The sequence below is a fragment of the Cnephaeus nilssonii genome (genome assembly GCF_951640355.1).
Source record: "Cnephaeus nilssonii genome assembly, chromosome: 6".
In the NCBI taxonomy this organism is placed as follows: Eukaryota; Metazoa; Chordata; class Mammalia; order Chiroptera; family Vespertilionidae; genus Cnephaeus; species Cnephaeus nilssonii.
Window position 1 is genome coordinate 63,769,823 of NC_137077.1, and position 10,266 is coordinate 63,780,088.

Genomic DNA, 10,266 nt, shown 5'->3' on the forward strand with positions numbered 1-10,266 from the left:
GACTACTAATCTAAGGAGATGATAGGATAGTTTTGGAAATATCGTCCTCTAAATTAGTACCAGGTCTGTGGATGTGGGTGCAATGATTAAAAAGTCTGTTTCAGAGCCAGTGTTGATAAACTTCATATTGAGCAGCACCAAGGCCACAAGGCATCTTTCAAATACATGTCACTGAAATATTTCTCCATATACCTTTCCAATAATACAAACATTTTTTGTTCCTCTCATTTTTCTTAAATGGCACTTTGGTGTTTTACCCACAAAAATGTGTTAGGGGATTCTTACTAATTCTTATTAACTAGGGTCTCATGTTGATCTATTATTTTCTAAAAAGATGAGTGTCCTAGTTAAACAGTATGTATTAGTTCCTAGGGCTACTATAACAAATTACCACAAATCTGGTGGCTTAAAACAAACTTGCTCACAGTTCTGGAGGCCAAAGGTCCAAAATCAGTGTCAGCAGGCCTTGCTCCCTCTAGCGGCTCCAGAAGAGAATCCATTCCTTGCTGCTGGTGTTCCTTGTCATTAGGCCACAACCCAAACTATGCCTCCATCTTCATATCTCTGTGTGTTTTATCTCTCACTTCTAAGGACATTTGTGATGGCATTCAGGGCCCCTCAGCACAATCCAGGATATTCTCAAGAGCCTTAACCACATCTGCAAAGACATATATGTATATATACATATTTTTAAATTACAGTTGACATATTAGTTTCAGGTATACACCTCAGTAATAAGACATTATAAAACTTCCTAAGTGATCATCCCCAAAAAACACCTTTTTAAAATAAAAGCAACATGCATAAGTTTGGGCATTTGGAAGCAGACATATCTTTGGGAGACATCAGCCCACCACAGTGTTTTACTAGTTTTGCAATAACAGAGACTAGCATGGGTCTACTCTAGAATTACCCAAAATATGCTGAATTAAATCAGACCTAGGAAAGCTCCAGAATTAAGCTACTCTGCAGCGATTCTTCTGAAGGAAGCTAGAATCAGACAAAATTTGCAGGAGTCAGTGAGAGGTCTAGTCTGGGCTAGTTTCGCAATTCAAGAATCAATATAGTGTCTATGGAATGCTGTGTAAAGCATTTTCCCACTGAATTACCTTCTACTGGTGTTAGCATACATCTTGTGTACTACAAATATTTTATATTTTCAGTAATGACAGAAATTTCCCCCTTCCACTGAGTGAGGTAAATAGCAAACTTGATTTTCTTTATCATTTTCAGCCACAAGAGAGCTTTTCCTCCACCTCACCCCCCACCTTTAATCAGACATACATGATTCATATTAGAAGACAATGAGTGCTGCTGAAACCAGTGTCATGATTTAGAAGATTGTACTCAATTTCTGCCCTGAATTTAATGTTTTGTTTATGTGTTGTTTGTTTTTTGGAAATGGGAGGAGTGTGCAGGCACAAGAATTAAATGATAAAAATCATATGGTTAGATGAAGTACATTGAACATTCAAACAAATTAGGGATTAATTCAACGCAATGCGTTTGGGTTTTTAAAAAATATTTGTTAGTACACACCATGCATAGGGGTGAGGTTTCTGTCACTGGACCTTCTCCAAATAGGCCTTATTTATTAATTATTTGAAGCAACGGTGTAAGGAGATGGTCATTATCTGTGTGGTTTACATATCTAAGACACATGTTCCCAGAAGTTGATCCAGTCATCCTTTCCTAGAACTATTCTGGAAATAGTTTCCATCACTTCACTCATTCTTTCCTTTGAGTTTTCTGAATTCAATAAAATAAAGATTTTAACTGAAGAGTTATAGAGTCTATTTTATTAGACTGAAAGACAATACCTGAACTACATCTTGGGCTCCTTGTAGAAACTGCACCAGCTGGTAGTTATTATTTAGCAAATACCTGACTTGATTTTTCAGCCAGCTCCTAATTTTTCAGAAACAGCCACCACCGTGACCCTTACTGATTCCACCAATGCTGCCATGGAGGATGTCCCTAAGGAAGAAAGTGGCGCCCACTATCTCTCCCCTTATCCTCCCACTCTAAACGAGTACAGGATATTCCTGTTATCAGGGCACTCTCCCCTTAGCAGGATGTGGCTAATGCCGGATACAGAATTAATGATTTTGTTGCCCTAGGCCCTCTGCCAAGGGTCTTCTTGTTTAGTGACAGTAAAGAGAACAGGTCTCAGAATGTCATCCAAACGAAATAAATGTAACTTGTCAGCCCTGGAAAGTGAAGACAGTTTACAGTGTTACCTCCCCCACTGTCTGTCAGCTGCATCTCCCCAAGAGTTCAACTACCCAAGGCTATTACATCATAAGGAAGGAATTTTTAAATCAGTTATTGGTAAAACTTACTGAGAGAAGCAATAGAATTTGTCACAATTGGCTCAACTGCTTTATCACTTTGAAGAAGAAAAGTAACAAATTCTAGGAAGCAAAAAATTTTAACAGGTCTTGACCTGCACAAATGAACCGTAAAACACCTTTTGAGTTAAACCAAAATATATTCACTATCTAGCCTTAATCTTAATTAGACTATAACTTTTCTTTCCCAAAGGAAAATAATCTGAGGTTGTTATATTGATAACAATTTGCAGTACCATTTCCATACATGGACTGTTTCTCTGCTCTTCTTTCCGGCTAACCTATTTTGAGAGAATCACAAAAGGAGAATAGTGAAAGAATAAGAAAAAACAGCAAATGACAGCTTAATTCTTGGTTCTTCAGCATGATGTTTCTATGAACAACTCACAAGCTCTGATAGTTAAGAAGTAATCATATTAGTTATTTCTTGAACCTCCTACTATGTGCCTCCCACTATTCTAAGGACTTTATGTGTTTGTCTTAGCCCACAAAACAATGCCATGAAATAGGGGCTATTATAGTGCCAATGGTGCATCAAATCAATAGAATGAAATATTCATTATAAACACTGGAAAATGAAGTTATTTTTGCTGATCTAAATGAATACTTCAAAAGCTCAAAAAATCTAAGAATTACTCAGGAAGTTGAAATGTGGCTGGATACAAGATAAATATGTCAAAAACAAATAGCTTTTTTTTTTCTATAGTCACAATAAGCACTTAGAAGTTGATAAAGGAGGAAATATTTATGACAGATAAAAACTATAAATGTCTAAAGGAATAAAGCTAACAAGAAAGAGCTATTATAAATTTTTATTAAATGACATAAATCAAGATCTGAATAAATATTTTTGAATGCAATGACAATGTCATAAAACACCAATTCCCCCAAGTTAACATTTAATGTAATATGATTCTAATTTGAATTTCAACTGGGTAAGATTTTTAAATTGAAATTGAACTAAATGATCTTAAAGTTCAAGGGAAAGAGGAAATAGCATTAACCAGTAGATTAGATTTGAGTCCAGAAGCAGATTCCAGTACATAACAAAAGTTAACATATAACAAAAACATTTCAATAAGAAAGAATATTATTTTGTAAATGATGCTGGCACAACTAGTTTGAAGTAAATATTCAAGCTAGAAAATATTTATTAAGAAAATAAAACTTTGACCCCTATATCACACCAAAAGCACATTGCAGACATATTGAAAAATTTCAAGCTATAAGTAAAAAAAAAATTTTAGAAGAAAATCTAAGAGACTGGAAGTGTAGTCTAGAGATAGGGGAGACCTTAGCCCAATTCAAGAAACTTGGAAGCTATTTTAAAATTAAAATAGTTTACATAAATTAAATTGCTAGAGGAGGGTAGGGTGAGCAAGTTAAGGAGATTTCAGGAGGTGAGAGAAGAAAAGCAAAAATACAATGATGGGGAAAAAACAGGAGGACAAAGGTATAGAGAATCTTCATTGTCAGTAGCAACTAAATAAGTTTCCGGAATATAAATATTAAAAACTATATGAATGTTATTATAAGTAAAATACGAATGTAAGCATGTGAGGAGGATAATGTATAATTATAAAAATTATTGTGCTAGCAGTAGTAATATGGATGACTTTTGAATTACTTTGCCCTAACATTGTTTTGCTACCTTTACGTAAAAGTAAATTTTAAAAATTTTGTCATTAAGTCATCATCATAACTTCATACTTAAATTGGGGGGGGGGGGGGATGGGAATCATCATTCAAAAAGTCAAAGGAGTTTAGCTTCCTTTTATTACCTGAAATTCAACCTTGTTGTGCAGCTAAAAAAGTCCCGTTGATCTTGTGAAGGACAAAGAAGCAGAAGGGCTCCCCTAGGATGGCAAGCAGTTTCCTAAAGATTAAACGCAATCATTTAAAAATTGCAAAAAGGAAGCCAGGATGGATTTTGAAGCACAGATTTACCTAATGCCCTTTGGCAGCACAGACTCAAGTTTCAAGGGCAATGTTCAAGACAAGGCACAGCTTTTTTTTGGCGTTATATTGCACTGCCAATATTTACATTTTACCATTTTATGCTTTTTAATGCACTTCTATTAATAGAACCTGCCTAGTTTGCTCTTATATGTCAATATGTTTAAAGCTCAAAATATACTCAAAGTATTTTAAAAGTCAGTTCCTGGTCTTGATTTGTGGAATAAATATACTACACTTTTAATCATTAAAATAACACCTTGAAAATTTTGTTGTTGTTAAAGAATAGATTCATAGGATCATGCATGCTGTGAGATCTTTACTTAAAGACAAAGAAAGCTGTACATATATGGTAATTACCTATTCAAAATTTTAATTATTTGTTACATTATTTCTCAAAAGGTTATCATTAGTCAGATGATGATGTTTGTTTTCCCCCTCCCTGCCCTCTTCCAACTATCTCAGTATGCAATCAACACGTGCCTCCCACTGGAGCCAAACACTGAGGTCTGGACATGACCCTCATTAGATGAAGTGGACTGAAGTCTAAATGTCTTCATCTGTGTTCTTAGCACCACAAAAGCCATCCTCTGGATTCTTATGCAAACCTCAGAAGAGGAGAAAACTCCCATGCTAGATGAGGTTGAATTTCCTGCCTTCAACCCACCAAACCATGCAGTCAGAACTAAGACCACATATTAAAATTTTAACGTGATTTTCTTACCCAGTCAAATTTATGAGGTAAGGTTCATACTAGCTACCTTCTTTTCATAATAAGGTCTAAACAATATAAATCGTACTACTTAGAGAAGACAGAGATGTAATAGGTCATTCTTCAGAAACGCAAATGTGCGTTTACATGATTTCTATGCCAAACAGAAGTATGTGAAAACAGCAAGGTAAAATGTGCAAGCTGCAATAAAAGTTTTGTGGTTTAGCTGGAGAATGCCATATCAACAGGGAATCATGATTTTAGTTTTTCAATTGCCCCCAAGGTCATTTTCACTATTGATGAGGCCTAAGATGTCTGTAAAGAGGAGTCATTGCAATTAACGTATTTGTCTGGCAAACTTTTTGTCAGCAAATTCCCCACTACCTTGAAAATGTCACTAATTACTCTTTGCTTAAGACACTAGAAAAGTGGTTCCCAACGTGGGGCACACACCCCATAGGGGGACAATTTGGTTTTTAAGGGGGGCAATTCGAGAATGAGTTACTAACAGTGAATTTTTTTGCATTTCTTATGGTTCTAGGAGCTTCATATACAGTATATAAATATATATTGTGACAAATTTATGCATTTCAGTTATCTATTATACTAGAGGCCCAGTGCATGATTTAATCATGCACCTGGTGCACCAGCGGGCTGGCTGTCCGCGGGTGCCCCAGGCCTTCCGAAAGCCTCCGGCGTTGCGGAGGCTTTCGAAAGGCCTTGCGCCGGAGCAGACAGCCGGCCAGGTCCCCCGCTTTGGCCTTTGATCGCGGGGGACCTGGCCGGCTCTCCGCGGGTGCCCCAGGCCTTCCGAAAGCCTCCGGCGCTGCGGAGGCTTTCGAAAGGCCTTGCGCCGGAGCAGACAGCCGGCCAGGTCCCCCGCTTTGGCCTTTGATCGCGGGGGACCTGGCTGGCTGTCTGCCGGTGCCCCAGGCCTTCCGAAAGCCTCCGGCAGCCATGGCACAGACGCTGAGCTCGGGGCGCCAGTGGCGCCGCGAGCTCAGCGTCCTGCTGGCCCAATCAGCTACCCCGGCCACCCTGAGTCCCGCCCCCTGCGCCTCCTGCTGGCCCAATCGTGGGCGTAGCGGAGTGATGGTAATTTACATATTACCATTTTATTATGTAGAATGTTTTGAAACTTTATTTGCTATTTTTTCATATCACTTCATGTTGTTATTTTTTTTAACAATTTCTTCCTCAGTACTTTAACTGTTCTTTTATTTTTCTCTTTCATGGATGCCATGTTCTTTGAAGTTAATGGCCTTTTAGGCTTCCTCCACATGAATAGGAGTTCACTTTTTGAATAATAAGAATAATATCTCACGGGGGTGGGGGGGAGCATCAGATTTTAGAGATGCTTAGGTGGGGCTTGGCCAAAAAAAGGTTGTTAACTTCTGCACTAGAAGCACAAGCCGCAATGAAACCTATATTAGGCTAACCCTTACTGTTAGAATTCTATGAAGCAATAATATATTTATGATTTCATGTTTAAAAATCTTCCAGACATCAGTGTTTAAATCACAATCCAGCAATAAAAGAGTAACTTAAAATTATAAAGTTTTACATTTCGCCATTCTATTTTCCTCTTCAAATTGAACACAATTTGAAAGAATGCACAGGGGGCGTGTCCCCTCAGCCCAGCCTGCACCCTCTCCAATCCAGGACCTCTTGGGGGATGTCCAACTGCCTGTTTAGGCCCAATCCTGGGATCGGGTCTAAACCGGCAGTTGGACATCCCTCTCATAATCCGGGACCACTGGCTCCTAACTGCTCACCTGCCTGCTTGCCTGATCTCCCCTAACTGCCCCCCCCCTGCTGGCCTGGTCACCCCCAACTGCCCCCCTGCTGGCCTGGTCACCCCCAACTGCCCCCCCTGCCGGCCTAGTTGCCCCCAACTGCCCCGCCCCTGCTGGCCTGGTTGCCACTAACTGCCCTGTCTGCCGGCTTGGTCGCTTCCAACAGCCCCCCCCCCCCCCGCCCCACCAGCCTGGTTGCCCCTAACTGCCCCCCCCACCAGCCTGGTCACCCCTTACTGCCCCCCATGCCGGCCTGGTTGCCCCACACAGCCTGCTGCTCGGTCATTTGGTCACCCCTCACTGACCCCCCTGCTGGCCTGGTCGCCCCACGCAGCCTGCTGCTCGTCCATTTGGTTGCGATGGTCACTTAGGCTTTTATATATATAGATAATAGCATGTTTGCAATGTTTTTTTAAAATATATTTTTATTAATTTCAGAGAGAGGGAAAGGGAGAGAGAAACAATGATGAGAGAGAATCATTGATCGGCTGCCTCCTGCCCCCCACTAGGGATCGAGCCTGCAACCCGTTGCATATGCCCTTGACCAGAATCGAACCCAGGACCCTTGAGTCCACAGGGCGATGCTCCATCCACTGAGCCAAACCAGCCAGGGCATGTTTGCAATGTTTTGAGCTCAAAGAAGAAAACTGCTCCCCAAATATTTTTTAAAATCTAAAATCTGAACAGGCTGTTAAAATCTAAGTACTTCCTTTTGCTTTCTATAATCTGCAGTGTACCCTAAATTATATTCAATATTCTTCTAACTTTTGGACATGGCAATGAATATTTAAGCATCTACTATAACTTACTTAATTCACTAGGTCACATCTGACTCATTGGAATACTTAATGAATTTATCAAAATATTGTTTTCATTTCAATTGGACCATACTATGAAAATAAATTGCCTTAAATAAAACAAGGCACAGTGAACTAGACAATAACAACAAAATCACCCAGTCTCACCGAAGACAACCACTATCAAAATTTGGTATGATCTTTGTTCAGATTTTTTTTAAGACTCGATTTTCTTTTAGATTCACAGCAAAATTGAGAGGAAGGAACAGAGATGTCCCATATGCTCCCCTCCCCCCAAATTTGCACAGCCTCCCCTATAGAATGTTTGTGGAATTGTAGTTGAATGTACCTAGAACATAGAATTTGAGGTAGAGATAATGGCAAGATGATGCCAGTGTCAGACAGGCAAATCGGATCCCGAAGACTGAGTGTTTTACAATGCAACCAAAGCAAGTCTGGCTGAGGAGGGAAGGACAGGGGAAAGACAACAGCCAGAAAGGAGTGCCAGGGGAAAGGATGCTTCCTTTTGAGGGGGAAGAGAGGTCAGGCAGATTTTTGAACTGAGACAAACTGACCTCATGTACCATCTTATGTGAATAAGTAAGAAATACTCAACAATACCTATGAGGTATCCCTGCACTCTGTCCCTCCAAATAGTTTTTACAATGAGAGTATATTCCAAATTGAGGAATATTCTGCAAAAATTGGTCTGAACTCTTAGATATACTAATAATTTTTTTAATGTCTGGGGACTATTCTAAACTAAAGTAGAACAAAAAGACATGACAACTAAATGCATAATCCTCTATTGGATCCTGTCTTGGAGGAGGGCTGTTAAAAAGGGCATTATTGAGACAACTGCGGAAACTTGAATATATATTCTGTCAATGTCAAATGTTCTGTTTATTTTATTGTATTAGGTAGAAGAATGTTTTGTCCCTGATTTAGAATATACATTCTGAAGTACTTAGGGGTGAAGTGTCAAGATGTGTACAGCTAACTTCCAAATGGTTCAGGCAAAAACAAACAAAAAGGAGAGAGCAGTTGTGCAAAAATGTTAGCAATTAATGAAAGTTATATTGAAGCCACCTTGCCCAGTTAACTCAGTTGGTTGGAGTGTCATCCCGACATGCCAAGGTCGCAGGTTTGATCTCTGGACAAGGCACATACAAGAAGCAAATAATGAATGCATAAATAAGTAGAACAATAAATGGATCTCTCTCTCTCTCTCTTCCTCTTCCTTTCTCCCTTTCTCTCTAAAATCAATCAATCAATAAAATTGCTTTAAAAGAGTGTATCTAATGAAAAAAAATGAATTGACTAACAAAATAAGACCGGAAGCATGGAGGCATGGAACAGACTGACATACCTCCATGTGGGGGTCGGGGACGAGGAGAGATAAACCAAAGAACTTATATACTTACTAGAGGCCTGATGCATGAAATTAGCGCAAGAGTAGGCCTTCCGCCCTAACCTGCAGACTGAAGGATCCCAGGTTCGATTCTGGTCAAGGGCATGTACCTTGGTTTCTCGCACATCCCCAGGGGGCACGTGCAGGAGGCAGCCCATCAATGATTCTCTCTCATGATGTTTCTCTCTCATCGATGTTTCTAACTCTCTCTCCCTCTCCCTTCCTGGCTCTAAAAAATCAATAAAATATATTTAAAAAAAAAGAATAAAAAAGAGTAGGCCTTCCTTACCCCGGCTGCCAGCACTGGCTTCCCTCCGGCACCCAGGACGCGGGCTTCCCTCACAGCCCCGGCTTTGTCCAGAAGGTCGTCCGGAAGGACGTCTGGTCTAATTAGCATATTACGCTTTTATTATTATAGATATGCATAGCCCATGGACATGGACAATAGGGTGGTGAAGATGGGGGGGGGGTGGCGGTGGGAGGCAGGGGCTGGGTGGAGGGAGGTAAAGGAGACATCTGTAAAACTGTCAACAATAAAATTAAAAGGAGGGTGGTGAAGATCTGGGGGTGGGGGGGGCGGGAGGCAGGGGCTGGGTGGAGGGAGGTAAAGGAGACATCTGTAAAACTGTCAACAATAAAATAAAAAAGAGTATATTGATGCCTATTGTACTATTTTACAGCTTTTCTGTAGTTCTGAAAATTTTCAAAATAAAAACTAGGTGGGGTGGGGGGCAATGATGTTTGTTCTTCTCAGCTGTTGGGGGTGAGCGAGAGGAAATGGTGCTCCCTATCAGGCAGTTCAGGTTTGAGTGTTTTGAGGATGGCTGCTTGCTTACTGGGCCTGAGTTCCTGAGCAGCTGTTCTTTCCCAAGCCTTTTCTCCAGCTTCTCCACAATTCTGTGAGTTCCTGATGGGCTCCTAGTAAAATCCCCTTTTCTTAGGTTGGCTGCAGTGAATTTCTGTCACTGAAACCAAAAACCCTCAAAATAAAACTAGTGTATACAATACGCACCACACAAGGATTTATTTCAAGTAGTTTTAAAGAAATCAAATGAACATATTTTGAAATATGTTCGGATAGTATGGTGCTTGTATCTACTAAATGTATCAAAAAATGAACCCCAGGGCACTTTTCAACAAGTGTCCTCTCTTTGCCTATGAACTGAACATTGGGCTAATCCTTTGCCCCAAACTGCTCTTCCTTTTTCACTGTGTGCCTGATAGCCAATCACTTCAAGAACAT